The following is a 23,033-nucleotide window of genomic DNA, read 5'->3' as shown; positions in this document are numbered from 1 at the left end:
TTTCATGGGTGATGTTAGGAAGTTTCAAGGGAAAAAAGAGAGAAAAGGAAATTGGGAAGTAAAATAAGGGGAAAGCAAGAAAGGACAAAAAGGGGGAGATGGAAGAAAAGTAATAGTATGGTGGAGAGGGCACTGGATTTGAAATCCCAAGGCCTTGGTTCAAGTGTGGCTCTGCTTTTTTCTACCTGGATGACAGAGGACAGATTAATCTTAGCCTCAGTTTCCTCTTCATATAGAGAAGAAGGCTGGGTTTCAGTCCATCTGGATTCACTGTAAGGTCCCTTCCATCTCAAAAACTCATAATCTTATAAAGAGGATACCAAAGCCTCCCTGAAGGAATTTATAATCTAGCTGGAAAGACAAAATAGTCTGAAACAGTTAGATAACAACATAGGCCAGTATGTGATCGAGGGTTTAGTGTGCTTCAGAAATATGTCCTCTGGAAAAAGGTAGATATCAGCACGGGGTAGAATAGACAGGGACTTCAATGGCTATCACTGAATTCAACTCGCAATCCCTAGTTCTGCAAATGAAAGAATAGAAAAAACTGACCCTTACTTGTTGACGACCATAGCATGAGTCACAGAGAAATCATATGACCAAAGGATTTAAAACTTGAGGGAACCTTAGAGATCATCTAGTTCAGAGGTCTTAACCTTTCTCAACCTTTTCTTTGGGTGTATTATGAAGCCCTTTGGTTGTGAATCCCTTTCTCTGAAGAATATTTTTAAGTGCATAAAATAAAATGTGTAGACTTTACAGAGAAAGCCAATTATAAATCTATTATGTATAAACGCTTAGCTTCCATCTTGGAATCAATACTGAGTATTGGTTCCAAGGTAGAAGAGGAGTAAGGGATAAGCAATCTGAGGTTAAGTGACTTACTCAAGGTCTAGAAAGTGTCTGAGGCCAAATTTGAACTCGGGACCTCTCATCTCTGTGCCTGACTCTCAATCCACTGAGCCATCTTGCTTCCCCCTATCAAAATATTTTTGAAAAAACAAATTTACTGACTCCCAAAGTAAAAAACCCCTGATTTAGTACAATCTCTCGTCTGCCTCCTTTGATTTTGTAGATGAAATAATTAGAGCACAGAAAAAGCAAATGATTTGCCCCTAGTCACACAGATAAGAGGGGGCAGCTAAGTGGCTTAATGGATAGACCACTGGACCTGGAGTCAGGAAGACCTAAGTTTAAATATGGCCTCAGATCCATGGTAGCCCTGTGACTCTGGGTAAGTCATTTAACTTCTGTCTGCTTTAGTCCACTGGACCACTTCAGTATGTTTGCCAAGAAAACCCCATGGACATTACTGATGTGCTATGGTCCACAGGGCCACAAGAGTTTGAAACGATTGAATGACTTAACAAAAACAATAACAACTCAGACAAACAAGTATCAAAAATAGCATTTGAATGCAGAATTTCTGAATCCAAATCTAGAGTATTTTTTTGGATCGCTGATTGAATCAGAGAGGCAATAAGAGGGAAAAGAAGTCAGGGAACCTGTATAACCCACTCCTCAAAGAACCAGCAATTAGATTGCAGAGAGCTGGCAGAGAGCTTGTTCTCCTTTGGAGTCCTCAGTGTATAGGTTCCCCCAGTCCTTTTCCTTTCTAGTGAACCCCCAAGTCAATAGATTCCACAGTGCAGAGACGAGGTGATTTAATTCTGTGGACAAACCTGGATTTGTTTCAATTCCAAGATTGTTTTTCCTTCTGTATCCTGCACTGAGTCTATATGGACATTTTTGGCATTCTGAGCCTGCAGACCAATAAATACAAATGAAAACAAAAGGGTTTAAACCATATCCTATCCATCTCCTGCCGGCTGGGCTTGGTGACAGCTGTAGAGGAGAGAGGAGCCCTCTTGATGCTTTTATTAGCTGTCAGGAGGTCCTCTCACCATGGATAATCCCTCCTAATTGTGTGGGGCTCTATTTGTCAAAGGTACACGTATCTCACTGAGCTCCTGCCTGGACCAGTTCCCCCACCTCAAGATGGGGAACAGAACCCAGTAAACCTTTTTCATCGATCACAGACTCACTGCTATTCCAACTTGGACACTTGCTAGTTTAATGCTTGGTGCACCCATGGAGAAGTCAGTTATTCCACCTCTTTCATATTTAGTTTCTTCACCTGTGGCAGCCAGGTGGCACTAAAATATACAGAATGCTGGACCTGGAGTCAGGAAGACTCATCTTTCTGAGTTCAAATCTAGCCTCCAACAATTAATTCACTTAACCTTATTTGCCTCAGTTTCCTCATATGTAAAATGGGTTGGAGAAGGAAATGGTAAATCACTTCAGGATCTTTCTTTAGAAAACTCCCAATGGAGTCATGAAGAGTCAGACACAGATGGAAAATGGATAAAATGCCTTCTTCATCTGTATAATGATGGGGAATGAATGAAGGAATGAGCATTTATTAAGTTCTTGTTATATTCCAGGCACTTTGCTAAGCACTGAGGATAAGAGGTATACAGGTCACCTCCTAAAGCAGTTAGGGAGAAAGTGCTTCATGGACTTAAAGCATCCTAGAAATGTGAGCTATTATTGGGGTCTGGCTGGCAGCCATGCTGATGATGGTCTTTGGGAGGTTCTCTTTTGAGGTCTCAGACCCAGAACCTGAATGGGAAGACCCAGCTCTCACTCAGTCTCAGAAAAATTGAATACTTCCTTCACCAAAATCAGTGAGGAAATTAGATATTGGTTTTAGATGAAGAGTGTTCAGGACTCTAGGCAGGAGCCTGAATAAGAATCATGGACTCCTTGACAACAGAAGGAACCCATCAAGAGGTCATCTACTCAAGTCCCCCTCATTTTACTGATAAGGAAGGATTTTCTATCTCTGCAGAGCTACTAGAATAGAACAGAATTGCTTTCTCTTTGGAGTTGTTAGAAAAAGCAAAACTTTTCACCTGTCTGAGATAATTTAGTTGAAAGTGCTGTTTGGAGACAGAGTGATGGTGGCATTGCATAGAGCTCTAGGCTTGGAGTCAGAAAGACCTGAGGTCAAATCCTGCCTCAGATACTTATTAGCTATGTGATCCAAGACAAGTCATTTAATCTGTTTGTTACATTTTTCTCAAATTAATTATAAAATTAAAAAAATTATAAAATAAAATAACCTCTACCTCCCAGGGTTGTTGTGAAACTTTTAAGATGATATTTGTAAAGCACATAGTAGGTGCTACATAAAAGGTTAGCTATTATTATTTTAAAACTATCAATCAATAGATATTTAATAGTAGAGAAGTAGTGGAAAGAATACCAGATTTAGATTCCCAAAGCTGTGGATTCAAATCTCTCCTAAGATGTGCCTCTAGACAAATTACTTGACTTTTGTAGGTCTCAGATTCTCCATCTATAATGAGTAGTATTTATTTCATGTCTATCTTATAAATAAATAATATGTGTAAAGTGTTTTGTAAACATCAAGTGGTGGGGTTTTTTTGAACTGGAATGGGAATTTCATTGGTGTATGGAATTTCTAATTAGGAAACTTTTTTTAACAATATAGACCTGGGGGAAGTTAGGACTCAGTGGATGGATAAAGAACGGTACCTAAAGACAAGAGGTCCTGGGTTTAAATGTGACCTCAGATATTTCCTAGTTGTGTGATCCTGGACAAGTCACTTACCCCCATTGCCCTAGCCCTTACTGCTCTCCTGCCTTGGAACCAGTACTAAAACAGAAGTTAAGCAGTTTTAAAAAAAAAGCAATATGATCTGTACTTGCTCTAAATTTATAATCTGAGAAAGTTTCCTAGAACAGCGAGAGGCAGAGAGATTTTCCCAGGGTCACACAGGCAGCATACATAGGTGGTAGGACTTGACTAAAGTCTTCCTGACTTTGACCTTTTATCTTCCAAGCTGCTTCTAAGTCAGTTGTCATTATTATTATTAATAATAATAGCCAACATTCATATAAACACATTATATACCAAGAACTCATCACTTTATAATTTTTATCTCATTTGATCTTCACAACAACCCTGAGAGATGTTGTTGTTCAGTCAAGTTGGATTCTTTCTGATCTCATTTGAGGTTTTGTTGGCAAATATACTGGAGTGGTTTGCCATTTCCTTCTCTAGATGAAGATGAAGATGAAGAAACTGAGACCAACAGGATTAAGGTACTTGCTCAGGGTCATCCAGCTAGTAAGTGTCTGAGGTCAGATCTGAACTCAGATCTCTCCTGACTCCCAAGCCTGGCACTCTATCCACTGTGCCATCTAGCTGCCTCTGATTACTCTGACTGCTACTACTACAACCCAGTAGGAGGCATGATCTCTTCCATTATGAAAGTCTAATCTTGTTTTTTTTTCATTTTTGCTTTTTCATTTCTGAGTCTTGGCAAAGCTTGCAGGTTATTTAGTTTTCCAGTAGACCGAGCTTGTCATCTTTGCTCTCAGCTGGAGGGGACTTTTTGATAGCTGTGTCTGGAGTTGATTTGGAAACCAGCAGCGAGTTTGCCCCTGTTTCCCTGGGCTCTGACCCGGATCTTCTCCTGGTCCACATCTTTCTCTGGCTGAGTTACCAGAGGATTAAGGCTTAGTGAGGAAATTAGAGGCAGGAGCAGATGTAGCTTGGGGGAGCAGGGAGGGGAGACACCCATATTCTAGAAGGAATTACACTGTAATCAAAGAAAAAAGTTATCACAAGAGAAAATCCAAAGAGTGCTAGCAATGGACTGGGTTGGATTTGATTTGAACAGACTTAGAATCCTTTTCAGCTGATCTTGGCATTTGATTCATAGGAAAACAAAGAAATAGCTTTCCAATGGTTTAATGAGTCCAAAGCAGACATGGCAATGGGGTCCAGGGAGGGCTCCCTCAGGAAGATATGGGTCATTTGCTCTTTGCCTTATGGGTACTTTCTTGGAGGGTGAAGGGAGTGGTAGAAGCTGGAGCCTTGGGAATTTGGGCAATGAAAACAATAGTTGCCATTTGTATAAGATTTACCCAATATATATATGTATACATACATATCTACATACATATATATGTGTATACATATATATATACATATATATATATATATATATATAAAATCTCATTTGGATATAACACAAAGATATATGTGCTAGTCCAAAAAAATCTTCAAGTTTTGGGCAGTATTTTGTTGTGAGTCATTAGAGCAGCAGACTCTGTTCTGGACCTGTCCCTTCCTACCTTCTCTTTTCTAGAAAATTCTACTCACCGTACTGGAAATTTCCATGTTGCATGTTTGCTCAGTCAGAGATCTCATCAGACAGTCCCCTGCATCTCCCTGACTATGACATCAGAGCTGGGCAATCCATCAAATATAACTTACAGAGAAACTACCCTCCTTCCTATAAATCCTATGGCCCTTAGAGAGATTCAGGCCATTACACATATTGACTAGAGGAGCGATGAAGAGCTGGTAAAGCTTGGTCTGCCAAGCATGAGGGCAGCCTCTCAGAAAGACCATCACTGATCCTCTTTCCTCCTCTTGCTTTTGTCAAAAAGAATATTATTTGAGTCTTGTGACAAGTCTGGTTGTCTATTTTCCTTGTTACCTCTGTCTCCAGGTATTGGACTTTTTCCTTGTCCAAGTTAAAAGAGGCCAAAATAAAGACCTACTTTTAAAAGTGATACTGTCTTGTTTTGATTCTTTTGTGGAAATCCATTTGTGCCCCAATGGACTAGGTACTACAGTTGTTATTATCCATATATGACAGACGAGGAAACTGAGGCTCCTAGAAGTGATTGACTTGCACATATTCATATAACTAGTAAGCTAGAGAAAGGATTGGAACTTGGAACCCAAGACTCTCAAGGTCCAGCACCCTTTCTACTCTAATAGTATTACCTCTGGTATCATGTCTAATGACTAACCTACTCTGGATCATTTGGTTATTTGTCTGACCTGCTGCCTAACCTTATCCTACTTTGAGGCATTGATGGCACCTTAACTTCATCCTTCTTACCCCCATCCCCAACTCTTCATCTCTATCCTCTTCATTTTATCCCCTGACTGAAGCAAGAAGGGCTTAGATAATGAAGACTTTGAAGATGAGAGATAATTATGGTGGGAATAATGGACTGAAGGATGAAGATAGTAAAGGAAGGAGGAAACAAGTATTTATTAAGCACCTAGAATGTGCCAAGCACTGTACTGAACACATTATAAGTATCATCTCCTTCTAAACAACCTGAAGGTGTCTTATAGCCAATAAATATATATTTTAAGACAACTTCCAGAAATTTCATTCAGTTATTGGGATATATTGATGTCTTTCAGACTTGATTAATACATTTTCTTGAAATTTTCTGCTTTGTATAGTAGGGCATATTGGTTCTGTACTACTGATGTTATCTTTGTGTAGAGGTGCTGCTGTTACAACAGGTACCTTCTTTTATGCTTTCTGCTTGGGCATGCTGGGTAGGGAAATTCTAAGGGGACATGAAGCCTTTCATTTCATCTAGGAGAAAAGAGAACCCATGTAAACCCTCTGAACTAAACGAGGCAAGTCCTTGAAGGATAGACTCAGAGTCTATTGAATGTTCATAGCCTTTCTAGCTGATTAGAACCCAGCAAACACTAGTTCTTCTCTGGAATAGCTTCTGGGAACCCAGGACTATCTCCAAGGCATGGCGAATTTTAGGGGAGGAATGCTTCTGCACTTCTAAGAGTTGTGATTGAGTCTATTCAAGCATCAATGAAATCCCCTATGTCTTTGCTATAGCCACAAAATAAAGAAATAAAATCCATTGTTGGGTGGCCAAACCCTCCCAACTTTGCTAGGCTAATGACAAACATATCATCCATCACCAGATTCAATCTATAAGCCTTTTTAACCTGGTAGGAGATAATAAAGCTTTCATACCATTGATGTAGCTTTAAAGAATGCAGGGGTCATAGCTGATGTCACACATGGAAGAGAACTTCCATGGAGGAATGGATGAATCCAATAACCAACCAATGAACAGATATTAAACATGTCCTCTATACCAGGTACTGTGTTAGATGATGGCAAAGCAAAGATGAAAATGAACAGATCCCTTCCCTCAAAGAGCTTACAGTCTATTTAGGGGGGAGAGAGAGAGCATGCACAGTTCAACTTGAGTTTCCAATTAAGCCTGGAACTTTATATATGACACTCACTTGTATCAACTCCTTCTCTCAGCCAAGCAAGCATTCTCTCCACTAATTAGAAACATCTCATGCAAAGGAAGATGTATTTGAGGGAGGAGCAAGTGCTTGGAGTTCAACACTCTGAGGTTGGCTAGAAACCTGGATTATAGGATAATATACAAAATATAGGCAAAGTTGAGTTTCCAGAGATGAGAGTCTAAGGGATGTGGGAGGTAGTACTTGAACTGAACCTTGAAGGAAGTTGGAGAGTTAAAGAGGCAGAGGTGAGGAGGGAGTACCCTTCAGACATAGAGGATGACCTCTGCAAAGGCACAGAGATGCGGGGGGATAATCTGTGTGAGGAATACACGGGGTTAAAATATAGAGTGCATAAAAGGAAGTAATGTACAGTAAGCCTTGACTAGAGCCAGGTTATGAACCATTTTAGATACTAAACACTGAAGTTTTTGCATTTGATCCTGGGGGATGTAGGGTGCCACTGAAGTTTCGTGCTGAAAGAGTGATGTGATTAGACCCATGATGTTAGAATATTACATTGGCAGATTTTCAGAGGATGGATTGGAAAATGGAGAGTTTGGAAAAGGGAGACTAATTAGAAGACTATTGCAATAATCTAAGTGAGATGTGAAGGACCTAAATTTGGAACAAGTCATAAAAATATTGTTGCCCATCCTTCATTTTCAAAAAGGACCAATGACATAAAAGGGTGATGTCTTAGTTTGTACATGGGTTGGATTTAAGTGAGGCAGGCTTCCACAAAGTCATCAGCCTCACTCTCCCAGAGCCATTGAAGTCCAGTGGCAAGACAAAAGTCAAGACTACGGGTGATGGCCCGGAATGCAGTAGATGACCTTGACATCTTTGATGTCTGACCAAGCTCCAGGTGCTCCACAGAGCTGGATTCAAATGCCTTCACCACCATTGGGACAAATTGTTCTCATCCACTCATTCAACTGGGGGAAGTCTTCATCTGCTTAGGTGAAGACACCCTCCTAACTTACCAATGAGGGTTGTGGCTCATCAAAAATCCTTAACCTAGTTTAGCCCATCTATCAAGATGGTTTACTAGATTGTGGCCACTGTCCATGCTATAGCTTCTTGGAGCCACAGGTGAGAGTTGAGTGCTAAGTGGACACTAAAGGTGGATGAGCATAAAACTATATTAGAATGGGGCAGTCAGGTGGCTCTGTGGATTGAGAGCCAGGCCTTTAGATGGGGAGTTCTGGGTTCAAATCTGACCTCACACATTTCCTAGCTGTGTGACCCCTGGGCAAGTCATTTAACCCCCATTGCCTAGCCCTTTCCACTCTTCTGCCTTGAAACAAATACACAGTATTGATTCCAAGACCAAAGGTAAGGGTTTTAAAAAATATGAATACTTGAAAACCAGCAATGGGGAACTGGAACAAACATATCACCATTATAAAATAGATGGAGAAAGAGCCCAAAGGATAGAGAAGAGAGTTACAGGAAAACGAAAGATCCAAAATGAGAGGGGGGCAAGTTTGAAGGGGCAGGAACTGATAGAATCAGAAAAAAAGGAGAGAAGGAAAAGAGATGAGATGATAGGAAGAAAGCAGAATGGAGGAGAAAGTAAGAGGAATGAGGCATCACATTTTGTTGATAGATCTTTGAATGCAGGCAGAAGATGTGACATTTCTGCACTGGATGTCCCCTGTGGCTTCTAGAAGACTGGCATGCTTGAGTAATAGTCTCCAGGGAGATGTATTTGAGGGAGCAGCCAAGTGCCCAGGCACTGAGTTCACTGAGTTCTGATCTGAATCCTTCTCCCTCTTCCCTTCTCAACTCCCCAGGCTATGTGTAAAAGGAGGATAGAGTAAGATAATAGGACTTTCTTCACTTTCATCTCCAGGATACAGATGAAAATGATGATTTGTTTGCTTTCCTCTTTGTTACTAAGTCACCAAACTCCAGGCTTTGGGTTAAAGTATGAAGCACCATTAATTTCTAGTTCATGTAAATATACATACATATATTTACATATACATATTTATATATTTTTCCTTTTCTGATATTAATTCCCTCTCCCTCACTACTCCTTTCTATTAATTGTCTTTTTACTTTAGTTTTTTTTTCTTGTTACTTTTGAAGTCCTGGAGCATGAAGCTCATTTAAGAGGAAAATAAAACAGAAACCAACCTTTGCCAACTCCCATCGACCATACCCCTTCTCTTGTACAGGTCTCTGAACATTGGCACAGTGAATATGGTGTTGGGCTTGGAGTCGGGAAGATCTGAGTTTGAATTTTCCCTCATATATTTACTAGCTATGTGAGCCTTAATCTCTTAATCTCTCTCAGCCTCAGTTTCCTCAGATATAAAATGAGGATAATTATAGCATCTATCTGATAGGGTTGGTGCAAGAATCAAACAGTCCAACATAGGTAAAGCATTTTGAAAACCTTAAAGTGTTATATAAATGTAGTTATCATCATCATCATCATCATCATCATCATCATCATCATCATCATCATCATCATCATCATTATCATCATTATTCCCTGTTTCCTTTCTCAATCATTATGAGTAATTCAAACAGTACAGGTCTGAAGGGAAAGTGACAGTCTTTCTAGCAACTGTAAGTTTATTTTTTTCCTCCCTGGGGCAATCCAAGCCTGGTACCATAAAGTTAGATACCTATATAGATATCTAGGGTAAAGGTAGGACTCACCAGCATCTTGAGAGTTGTCTGCTATCAAATTCAACAGGGAATGAAAACCATGAGAAGAGGATCCCAAAACTTGAGATTTATATGGGTCTCTGGGGTAAAAGTGGGACTCACTGAAATGTTGGAGTTGTTTCTTTAGTGACTACCAGGTCATTTCTCATCTGAGAGGAGTTTAAGCCATATGATGATATTATGAATTTGAAGGACTATAGAAGGTTCTGAGGAAAAGACTGATCTGAAATGGAGGAGTATTGGATTTGTTGCTTATGGGCTATTGTGAACCCTTTATAGCAGTGATTCCCAAAGTGGGCGCTACTGCCCCCTGGTGGGTGCTACAGCAATCCAGGGAGGCGGCAATGGCCACACTTTTTTTGTATTACATTCTATTCTGAGTTCAATAAATAGTTTCATAGTTTCCAGGGGGCGCTAAGTAATATTTTTTCTGGAAAGGGGGCAGTAGTCCAAAAACGTCTGGGAACCACTGCTTTATATAGTATCTTCATTTTCCATGGGTAAAATAAAGATTGCCTTGTATCCAATATACTTGTTACTTTATATATTTGTATAGGAGCTGAATATTATTTTATTAATTTATGTATTTATCTGTAGAGTTTCAAAATGTATAACTATATACCCATAAAGTTATACATATAATATGTAATTATTATATATTAACTTGTCATAGTTATCTAGAATTATGTAAGTACATATTATAACATATAACATATAATTACATATATAATATTTAATTTAGATCTAGATTTCAATCATTTTACAAGATTTCCTTTGCATAGGGAAAAATCAAAGAGATCTGATTTTTAGGACTATCCTCAAGCTTAGACCTGATCTAGGTAAGTCCAGGCATTGGATTCTGAACTGTGAGTTACATAGGAACCTACTATGTGTGCAGTACATTGTAATCAGCATTAGGAATACTAAGGAGAAAAGACTGGACCTCTAAATGCATGAGCTTGGGGTTCCTAGAGAGGAAATCACAAGGCTGACACTGAAAGAGCCCCCTTTCATCTCTCTTGATGTCTAGGGGTCTAAGACCTCTCTTTTTGGATTGATTGGGTGATAGCATGGGTAACTTCCTTTTCAATTAGCTGCAAAGTAGACAACAAGAAATGGGCATACTTAGACTTCTCTTCCCCCTCACTCTCCAGCGCAGTCTGTCTGAAAAGGGAAAAATGGGCTTCTAATGTCATTTCCTTTCCCCACAGATTCCCGATTGCCTTCATACATGATCACCTTTGGGAGAAGGAAAGTGAGGCCATAGAGAGGACTCACCTTTTGATTTTTGATTTACAAATTTGTTTATTTATAAATTTATTTTATGTAACATTTAATTAATATAGTATATTAATTTATCTAATATTTAATATAACAAATATTTTATATTTTACTTACTTATTTTTAAAGAGGGATTGAAATTTCATAGTGATGAGAAGATTAGAAGACTGACTCATAGGGGAACTAACCAATGACTGAGGAGGAGAGGCAGCATCTGTAGGAACTGGACCTTAGACCTGTGCAATGTTGGAATTGGAAGGTATCTTAGAAATTATTCAGCCCAACATTTTCATTTTACAGGCAGTTAGGTGACATAGTGGATAGAGTGCAGGGTCTGGAGTCAGATAGACCCATGTTCAAATTTGGTCTCAGACCCTTACCAGCTGTGTGACCTTAGGCAAGTCACTCAATCCTGTTTGTTTCAGTTTCCTTATATGTAAAATAAGTTGGAGAAAGAAATGGCAAACCATTCCAGTATCTTTACCCAGAAAACTCCAAATGGGATGAGGAAGTGTCCGTCATGACTGAACTGACTGAACAGAAATTTAGGCTAAGAGAAGGGAAATGAGTTGCCTAAGGTCACACTGATGGTGAAGGCACAATTGTGATTCAAACGCTTGGCATTAACATGAAAGCTAATGCTCTTTCCAGAACATTCTCCTTCTCTCCCAAACTGGAATCCCCAGTACAGACAATATTCTTTTTGAAAAGTGGCTCAGTAAAGGGAGAAATGAATGCCAGAATTTGGAACTATGCTCAAAGGGCTTTAAAAGACTATTTGCCTTTTGATCTATCCATACCACTGCTGGGTTTATACCCCAAAGAGATCATAAGAAAAGAGACTTGTACAAAAATATTTATAGCCACACTCTTTGTGGTGACAAAAAACTGGAAAAAAAGGGTATGTCCTTCAAATGGGGAATGGCTGAACCAATTATGGTATCTGTTGGTGATGGATTATTACTATGTTCAAAGAAATAATGAACTGGAGGAATTCCATGTGAATTGGAATGACCTCCAGGAAGTGATGCAGAATGAAAGGAACAGAACCAGGAGAACATTATATAGAAACGGATACACTGTGGTAAAATCAAATGTGATGGACTTCTCTACTAGCAGCAATGCAATGACCTAGGACAATTCTGAGGAACTTTGAGAAAGAATGCTATTCACATCCAGAGAAAGAACTGTGGGAGCAGAAACACAGAAGAAAAACAACTTCTTGATCACATGGGTCGATGGGGATATGATTGGGGATGTAGACTCTAAACCATCACCCTAATGCAACTATTAATAACATGGAAATAGGTCTTGATCAATGACACATGTAAAACCCAGTGGAGTTGCTTGTTGGCTACGGGGGTGGGGGGTAGGGGGGAGAGTAGGGGAGGGAAAGAACATGAATCATATAACCATGAAAAAACATTCTAAATCAATTAATTAAATAAAACTTTTCCAAAAAAAAGTTTAATGGTGAAAAAAAAGAGAAAGAAATGAATGCCAGAAAGCCAAGAGTCTTTATGGCCTCACCTTGTGTTAGTTGCTCTGAATTCTTCTCTCAAGTTGGTTCAGACTTGCCCCATCTATATATTTTACAACTCCTTTCTTTATAGAAGCTGGACCTTGTCCTGGTTGACCAGTCCATTGCCCCTGTTTTGACCTCAAAGCTTACCCTTCTCTTCTTCAACCTACCCAGCCCTTCTAGATTGCATGCCAGTTGCCTGGTAATACTACAATAAGATAAAAACCCCGCTCCCTTAAATCAGTTATTTAATTTTATAAGCAAATAATATAAGCTAATGATTCTAAGGATCTAAGGATCATAGATATAGAGATGGAAAGTACCTTAGGGGACATTCAGTATAATTCTCTTGCTTTGCAGATAAGGAAACTGAGGCACAGAGAAGCTTGTCCAGAGTCATACGGCTGATATCTATCTATCTATCTATCTATTTTTCTATCTATCTATCTATCTATCTATCTATCTATCTATCTATCTATCTATCTATGTCTGTCTATCTTTCTGTCTATCTGTCCATCTATCTATCTATCTATCTATCTATCTATCTATCTATCTATCTATCTATCTATGTCTGTCTATCTGTCTATCTCTCTGTCTATCTGTCCATCCATCTCCATCATCCATCCATCCATCTATCCATCTATCTATCTATCTATCTATCTATCTATCTATCTATCTATCTATCTATCTATCTTTGTCTGTCTATCTGTCTATCTCTCTGTCTATCTGTCCATCCATCTCCATCATCTATCTATCTATCTATCTATCTATCTATCTATCTATCTATCTATGTCTGTCAATCTGTCTATCTATCTGTCTATCTGTCCATCCTTCTCCATCATCCATCCATCTATCTATCTATCTATCTATCTATCTATCTATCTATCTATCTATCTATCTATCTTTGTCTGTCTATCTGTCTATCTCTCTGTCTATCTGTCCATCCATCTCCATCATCCATCTATCTATCTATCTATCTATCTATCTATCTATCTATCTATCTATCTATCTATCTATCTGTCTGTCTGTCTATCTGTCTATCATGGGATTTGAATCTGGGGCTTCCTGACTCCAAAGTCACTACCTCTCCACTAAATTAGGCTGCCTTTTTAATTCTTGAGTTTAGCTCCTAAGGCTTTGCTCCTAGATTTCTGAGTGACTATAGGAAAACTGGTCTCCCCTTTCTGAGACATGGTATACTTGTTTTTTTAAAAATGTTATTTTTATTGTCTATACTTGTCTTTAAGATGAGGAGAATCTTCACTGTTGTCCAGTTGTCCGGACATACAATTAAGGATCCATAGGTGGGAATCATCATAGAATCATGGAATTGTCAACAATTAAGAGCATGGAATTGTAGGATCATAGATTCTGGGCTGGAAAGAATCCAAGAGACTATCTAGTCCAACTCCTCCTTCATTTGACAGATGAGGAACTCAGATCCAGAGAGGTCACATCACGCACAGCAGGTCATCTAGATAGCAAGTGACATAACTGGGATTCAGTCTCAGACACTTTAATTCCAAATCCAGCACTTTCCTCACCAAATCCTGTTCTCTACTGCATAAATGGAGATTTTGAACCTTGGACTGCATCCCCCATAAGTCCCTTAGCATTTCCCAAAATTCCCTTTAATCTCTCCTGTGCTTCCATATTTGCATGGTCACATTTGTATATAGTTTGCTGTAACTCCTCCCTCTTTCTCGTTTGCTCTTGGGAGCAGGCTGGTTAGTACCTTTTTAGTTAGCTTTTTATGTTATTTTATTATTAATAAAAATTTATAAATATAATATTTAGTATTTTGTATATTAATTTGATTACAATTCCTGTTTAAATATCCTCAAACACAGAGTCTTCAAATCTTTGCTTGAGGACTTAGTTTTCTCATCCATAAGATGATAATAACACCTACCTCATAAGGTTGCTGTGAATGATCCAAAGAGAATACACATGTAAAGTGCTTTGCAAATCTTAAAGCGCTTTATAAATGCTGATATTTTTATTGTGACGGGGAATTCACTACTCCTCTACTCAGTGGCAGTGAAGAAGTCATTAGCCTTTCAGTGCATCTGATTTCTCCTCTGTAAAATGGGTGTAATACTTGTATTAATGAGAATTTCAAGGTCACTGGTAGAAAAACTCTTTGTAAACAACAGAAAGTTGAATTAATGAGCATTGTTAGATTTATTTTTATATTCATCCACCCACCCTGAGGCAGCCCATTCCATTTTCAGGTCATCAAGAAGGGCAAAAAGGTTCTTCTTTTCTAGAGTGAGAAGGATCCAACAACAGCCAGAAAGAAGGACACGTCTGCAGATGTCCTTCCCTCTTTCCTGGGGCTCCTGAGCAGCTGCTGTCCACCCTGGTGGGCTTGATTTCTGTTTTCTTCCCTTTTCTTTCCCCCTCTGGCTAGCTCTCATGATGGGCCTGGTCATCCAGGCAGTGGGTATCATCAATTAGGCTAATTGCTGTGAAAGGCTCTAACTAGAGGGTCAGATTCCCCTGCTGGCCCATAAAGTTGAACACGGGGCTCCAGCTGTGGCAGGAATGAAGCCCAGGGAAAATAAACAGACAATCTGCTCAGGCTGAAAGCTGCTCTGCCCACACCTGGCTGTTAGCTCCAGGGTTCGGGAGTTCACTGCATCTGGAGAGTCCCACAAGGAAATAGTTTTCTAAGACTGTTTATGGAGCCTTACTGTTAATGATCTTTTATAGAGGCAAGCTGCTATCGTGGAAAGAGCTGAACCTGGAGTCAGAAATAACCAGGCTCAAATTCTGACTCTGTGACTTCTTTGCAACAGGAGGCAGATCACAGCATCTTCTGTGCCTCAGTTTCCTCATTTGAAAAAAAGAGGGTAATATTAGATTTTTTTATTTTAAACATTTATTAATATTCATTTTTAACATGGTTACATGATTCATGCTCCTACTTTCCCCTTCACCCCCCGCATTCCCCCCACCCATGGCCGACACACATTTCCACTGGTTTTATCATGTGTCCTTGATCAAGACTAATATTAGATATTGTATTTCATTTCACATTTCACATGAAGTGCTATAGAGATATGAAGCATGATCTTATTGTGTCCTTGTGGAGAAGATAGGCAGAGATACAGCAACAACGAGAGAAAGAGAGAGAGAAAAGGAGAGAAGAAAAAGAAGGAGAGAGGGGGCAGAAAGAAAAAAGGAGGAGGAGGAGCAGAAAGAAAAGCAGAGGAGAAGAAAGAGAAGAAGAAAGAAAAGGAGGAAACAGAAGAGATGGAGAGGGAGAAAGAGAAAAGAAGAAAAAGAGGAGGAAGAGGAAGAGAAGAAAGAGGAAAAGGAGAAGAGAAGGGCCACAGGGGGAAGCATAGAGACTAGCTTCAAATAGGAATCCAAGTAGAGACATCAAAATTTAGCCACCTGTTGCATGGCTTAAAAGCAGTGGTTCCCAAACTTTTTTGGCCTACCGTCCCCTTTCCAGAAAAAAATATTACTTAGCATCCCCTGTCTCATACTATCACTGTCCCCTTACAGTTATTCACCTCCCCCAAATGCACCTGTGGCCATCACTGCTCCCCCTGGATTGGTGCAGCATCCACCAGGGGGCGGTGGCGCCCACTTTGGGAATCACTGCCTTAAAGGGAAAAACTCATATACTGGAGGAGAGCCGACAATCTTAAGGCAGAGGGAATAACTCTTGGAAACAACTGTCAGGAAGGGGGGAGAAGAAAGGGAGAAGGAAAAATGATGAGCTATAGAAGAGATTATATTGAGTCTTGAGATAGTTACTAATGCATTCCAATCTTTTCAACAACCTTTTTCCCCTCAGACCTCTCATAGCAATTTGTTATACTCTTCCTTGATGGATTGTTCATATATTATTTGTATTATTGTTATATAAATTGATTAACCAACACATATTTATTGAGATCTAATTAGCTGCTGAAAATTCCAAGACAAAAATGAACTCACCTCCTCTCTCAAGGAACTTCTATCCTATTAGGGGAGATGTTATGTTAAAAAAAACACCAACTAAGTATTTATTAAGTGCCTACTTTGTGTCAGGCACTATGCTAAGTGCTTTATAAATGTCATCTCATTTGGTTCTCATAACAATCCTGTGATTTAAGTTATACCCATTTTACAGGCGAGGAAACTAAAGCTCAAAGAAACTTGCCTGAAGTCACATAGCTAGTGACTAAAGTCAGATTTGAACTCAGATTTTCCTCACTCCAGGGTCAAGGCTCTAGCCACAAAATAAAGGAAATTTGGGAAGTGGCTCTATCAGCTGAGGGAAAGGTTAGACAGAAGAAAGGTTAGATGTAGGAGGGGACATTTGACCTGAGTTTTGAAGGAGTCTAGAGAGTCTAAGTCAGAGATGAGGAAGGGATTGCATTTTTGGCCAGGAGTACAGTTTGTGCAAAGATATGAAGAAAGGAGGTGATTTATGGCATGTGAAATGTATGTGTGTCAGAAATCTCCTTAGTAAACTGCAAGAATGCAAGGCTACTTCACTATGGGAGAGATGATGGGGATATCCCTGGACTTGGGATCAGGAGACCTGCCAGCTCGAGTACTTATTATCTTTATGACCTTAGGCACATTGCTTACCCATTTTAAGCCTCAGTTTCCAAATCTATAAAATTAATTTTTGTAATAATGCTAATCTTTAAGAATGCTCCATTTCTGCCAGTACAGAAATAATTTCCCTCCTAGGGCTCCTGGAAGGAAGAGTCTTTCCAACTCTAAAAGGACTATCTGAAATTGTTCAGTTGTGTCCAACTCTTCATGACCCTATTTGGGAATTTCTTGGAGGAAATACTAGAGTGGTTTGCCATTTCCTTCTCTAGCTCATTTTACAGATAAGGAAACTGAGGCAACTGGCCTTGCCCAGGGTCACACAGCTTAGTAAATATCTGATCTCAGATTTGAACTCAGGAAGATGAATCTTCTTGACTCTACACCTGGCACTCTATCCATTAAGCCACTTCACTGCTCTCTGTAGAGTTATTCATCGTTTAAATTAACCTCTTTTCTTTCCCAGTCCTAGAAGAAGGTTCCATCTACAGAAGGTGCTTAGGTTTACTGAATTGGGCTTCATACCCAAGCTCTCTCTTTTGCTGTATCTGTTTTGCTTCTCCTGCCCCATTATGGGGCAGGAGAAGCAAAACAGATACCTCTGATCTTAGACTAATAAAAAGATCTTTTAACCCTATTATGTCTTTCATTATTGATCTGAGGCAGGCAGGCTGAGGTGCTTCTCCTATGCAGTCCAAACAGTTAAACATGACCACTGGTTTAAGAATCTAGAGCCAGAACCTGGTCTCTCCTGCCTATAATCTGGGGCATGATCTTTCATGACCCTTCGGAATCCTCCATTGCTGCGTCTTCTTTGGGCATTTTCTCTCTGGAAATTATTTTTAGAGCTTCTTTCCATGACATATTAGAGTTCCAGGAAAAGGAGAGTAGAGAATAGGAGTTGGGCTCAGAGTGGGTGGTGTAACCTCTTGACCAATAATAACCTCATGAACTACTCTGAGCCTCAGTTTATTCATCAATAAATAGAGCAAAGGAAGTACTCCTACCAGGTGATCCCTTTGTCTAATTTTTGGCTTCTATCCTATCATGGTGTGGTGGAAACAAAATATTGGATAGAGTTAGAAGATGCAGATTTAATCTCTGGCTCTGCCTTTTGCTACCTATGTGACCTTGGTCAAGTCAGTTTAGTTCTTAAGGCTTTCTTTGATTGTAATTAGGTGGAGTAGATGACCTCTAAGGCTCCTTTCAGTTTTATAGATGTCTCTGCCAGTTTTAGCTTCATAAATTATGGTGTTGATTACATCATTGACCTTCCAACATGGGGCCATATAATCAGGAACTGCCAGGATCTCTTGGCTTCTGGTGTAGACATGCTAGACAATTTAAGCATGCTCTCAGAAACTGTGGCCAAGGATGCAGTTGTCATTGACCTTGAAACATAGCCTATCCAGTCTTTTGATTGTCTTTCTGCCTAAGACTTCAAACAACTTAGAGCAGAACTCAGCCTTGGATTCACAGAACACAAATTCCAAATCACAGAAAAATCAATTAGTTAACCACATTCCCAGACTGAATTGCTGTATAACACCTTACCTTGGGGGTATCTAAGTGACTCAGTGGATAGAAAGCCTGGAGGCAGGGGAGGTCCTAGATTCAAATCTGCCTTCAAATCTAGCTGTGTGACTCTGGGCAAGTCACTTAACCCCTATTGCCTAGCCCTTACTGCTCTTCTGCCTTGGAACCAACACATAGTATTGATTCTAAGACGGAAGGTAAAGATTTTTAAAAAATAACACCTTATCTGGATCTCTTGCTCTCCCTCCTGTCTAAAAACTTAGTACCAACTTTATAGCAAGGGAACTATTTGGGATCAAGGATTTAGTTCCAGGGGGAAATTTAGAGGCTATTAAAACTAATCCCTTCTTTTCTATAGATGAATATGCTAAAGCACAAAAAAGTTAAGCAGCTTGTCTGGGGACACACAACTAATAAATGTCTTAGGTATAATTTGATGGTTCTTGTCTCCATGTCCAATGCCATATCCATTACATTCACTCACCTCTGTGGAAACACCAGTTCTGAAGCTTGATCTCTCCTAATTTTTATATCCTATCTATGGGCAGACAGAGTGGTAGGGGTCATTGATGCCCATGTTAGTGCTATTGGCAGCAGATGCTACTTACTGCTGCTTCAATTCAAATGTCCTGATTCCTTGATTATGGTAATAATTCCTGGTCAAGAGCCTCCCATATTTCTCTGTTATCTCTCTGATGAAGTCAAAACTCTTTAGTGAAACATTCAATATCTTCACAATCTGGTTCCAATCTGCCTTTCCCATGAACTTGTCTCTCTTTACACTGTCACTTGAGCCTGAAATGACTTTTCTCCTCCAAATTCACCTGATGAAAATCCTTATTCTTCAAGGTCACATAGATGGGTGCCACCTTCTTATGGAAGCCTTCCCTGATGTACACATACACGCATGTATGTGTAGATGTGTGGGTATATATATTTCCACCCAGTTAGTAGCCTTTCATAGCCCTTTCCTGTTTAGCAGCTCTTTTATGAAATAAAATTTTAATTTACATCACGGTTATATAGTTCCCTCTTATCTTCCCGGTATTCCACTCTTCTTGTTGTTGGGAGGCAGTTAGGTGATTCAGTGGATAGAAACCTGAACCTGGAGTCAGGAAGACCGGAGTTCAAATTCAACCTCAGACTAGTTGAATGATCCTGGGCAAGTCAAACTTCCGTTTGCCTTAATCCATCGGACTAGGACATAGCAAACCATCCCAGTATCTTTGCCAAGAAAACACCATGTGAGGGTCACATAAAGTCAGACATGACTAAATGGCCGAACAACAAAGTACCTTTTGTGTTAGTAGATGATATTTGTTGAACTCATTTTGAACACATGGATTCAACCCACTAAGGCTGGCACTCAGTTTCTCACTCCAAGTTATTTGTTCTCCAAAGTGGATGAGAACTCCAGATTCTCACAGAGATTGTGATAAACGGTCTCTAGAGAATCAATGGACGTTTCCCTGGCATCATCATGATGCTTCTGCTCTTTTCTGAAATGTGGAGAGCTGTGATGGGAGACCCTGGACATTTTGCATCCTAGCTAGTCAAACTGGACCTTTTCTGAGATTTTCCTTATGCATACACAGAGCAAGTAGACACTCTTTCCCTCTCATCTGTAAAATGGGGATAATAATATCATCTACCTCCTAGTGTGGGGCTGTGAAGATCAATTGAGATAATATTTCTAAAAGCTTTTAGAACATTGGGCAGCTAGGTGGTTCAATGGATAGAAAACCAAGCCTGGAGATCTTGGGTTCAAATCTGGTCTCAGACACTTCCTAGCTGTGTGATGCTGGACAAATCACTTAACCCTCACTGCCTAGTCCTTATTGCTCTTCTGCCTTGGAACGAATACGTGGTGTTGATTCTGAAATAGAAGGCAAGGGTTGGAAAAAAAAAAAGCTTTTAGCACAGTGCCTGGCACATACTATATAAATACTATACTATATACTATATAAATGTTAGCTATTATGTCATTACTATCATTATTGTTATTCTTATTTAATAGAGATTTAATTTAAATAGATTTAATTTCATTTCACTAGTGGACAAAAAGATAAAAATGTTGGCATTAAAAGACCTCCATTAACATCTTGGGATCACTGAGCAAGGTCCCTTCTAGCTCCAGCTGTCTATAACCTTATGAACCTGTGAGCCCCTTAATTTCTCAGACTTACAGTCTCTTCATCTATAAAATGGGAATAATATTACCATACTTTCTAAATCATGGATATGCTATAAGGAGCCAATGCTAAAATAATGATAAAAACTCAAATTTATGTTGTGCTTTGAGGTTTACAAAGAGCTTCCCTCACAACCTTGTGAAGGGGATCAGTCTTGCCCTCCTTATTTTACAGATGAAGAAACCAAGGTTCAGGATGGGATTGTATCAGATGCTCTTTCAGGCCTCTCTGAGCCCTGATATTCAATGATCCTATAATACTGCATCTGTGAAGGCTTTGTTTCAAAAAGACAAACCCAGGGCTGGATGAGCCCTTGGAAGTGAGGAAAGAGGTGCAGGAAAGCTAATGAGTAGAAAGACTACAGCTTGAACCCGCGTCTTTTGACTTCCAGAACAGAGGTCTTCCTAGTGGGCTAGGCTTGCCAACCAATGGAAAAAGAACATTGATCAATAAAAACTCTAGGAGAGAAGATGTAAATTCTTAAGGTGATTTATATTCCCACTAGGCTGATGGTATGTACTTCCTGGGTTTTGCTAGAGAGGACAGGAGGAGAAAGCTTGGCATTGCTGGGCACAGGAGCAAAGGAAAAGACTTTGATTAGACCTTCTTTTGGCTAAGAAGCTTGGTCTACTCTAGTAGGAGCTAAAGGGTCATCAGTGCCTTAGGCCCCCAATGTAAGGGCTAGGAGAAAGGATGCTGTGGAAAATAGCTAAGCCTCTTTCTGAAGCCATCTGTCTTTCATTTTCCCTGAGGTCTAGCCCAGTTGCAAATTGGACTCAGGATACACTGTTGTTTTCCTTTTATTCGTACATTTAAAACTCCCCCTGGAACCCAAATGTCTGTTCTGCCATTTTCCTCTCAGCCTCTCCAGCCTCCATCAGCCCCTCCAGGACCACTGATGTTTGCTGGCTTCATCCCACAGGAAGGCAGCTGGGCTTGCCTGATTACAGTTTTGTTGATATATGAGTTCTTAGCTAGAATAGAGGCACCTTTGAAGCTGACACCCCTACTTCCCTCATGCCCCACAGCCAGGCAGGCAGAGCAAACTCACTAACAGCAAGTACTAATTAGTTAATGTCTCAGAAGCTCAAGACTCAAAACCTTCAGCTTCTGTTGGTCAGGTTTCTTTCTTTCTTTCTTTTTTAACTTCAAAGAGAAATATGCACACAGAGAGAAAGAGGAGAAAGAAAAGGATCGGATCTTAGCAGATGCTACTGAGCAAGTTTTATGCCCTTCTAGGCAGGGAACCTGAAGTTACACAGTTTACTGACAGAATGATAGCCCTTAGCTCTGGAAGAGATCTCATGAGAGCCTTTGTCCAGCCAGGACCTCTGCTTTTAAGAAAGAAAGAAATCATTACACCCCATTTTAGAGAGGAGTCCACTGAGGCTCAGGAGAGCTATATAATTTGCTGAGGCTCCAACAGCTATTCATTCATGACATCGAGAGTTTGGAGTTTGAGGGATACTTAAGAGATCACACAGTCTAACTGCTTTATTTTACAGATGAGGATGCTGAGGTCCCAAGAGATTAAAATGGATTAAAATAAACAAACAGGTATTAAATGCCTACTATGTGTAAGGGGGGCAGCTAGGTGTATAGTGAGCTGATCCTTCCTGAATTCCAATTTGGCCTCAGATGCTAGCTGTGTGACCCTGAATACCTCAGTTTCCTCATCTGTAAAATAAACTGGAGAAGGAAATGGTAGATCACTTCATTGTGTTTGCCAAGAAGACGCCAAATGGAATCACGAAGAGTCAGACATGACTGAAATGACTGAACAACAATAAGAATGTGTAAGGCGGGGGGGGGCACTGATATTTATAGCACAGACCCTGTTCTTAAGGATCTTACAATCTAATGGCTGGGGTAGAAGGTGAGAAGAGACCAGCACAATTCTCTATGATATAAAAAAAGGTGGGATAAATTAGAAAGGAAACATCTGGGCCAAGTGCTATTGAAAAAGGGAAGAAAAAGTCATTTTCTCTTGGAAAGGTCAGGTAAGGCTTCATGCAGAAGGTAGCACTTGAGTTGGTCCTTAAAGGAAGAGAAGGACTTCAGTGGAGGGAAATGGATGTGTGTGTGTGTGTGTGTGTGTGTGTGTGTGTGTGTGTGTGTGTGT

The sequence above is a fragment of the Gracilinanus agilis genome, chromosome 4, assembly GCF_016433145.1.
Source record: "Gracilinanus agilis isolate LMUSP501 chromosome 4, AgileGrace, whole genome shotgun sequence".
NCBI lineage: Eukaryota > Metazoa > Chordata > Mammalia > Didelphimorphia > Didelphidae > Gracilinanus > Gracilinanus agilis.
This window is presented reverse-complemented; position numbering follows the sequence as displayed.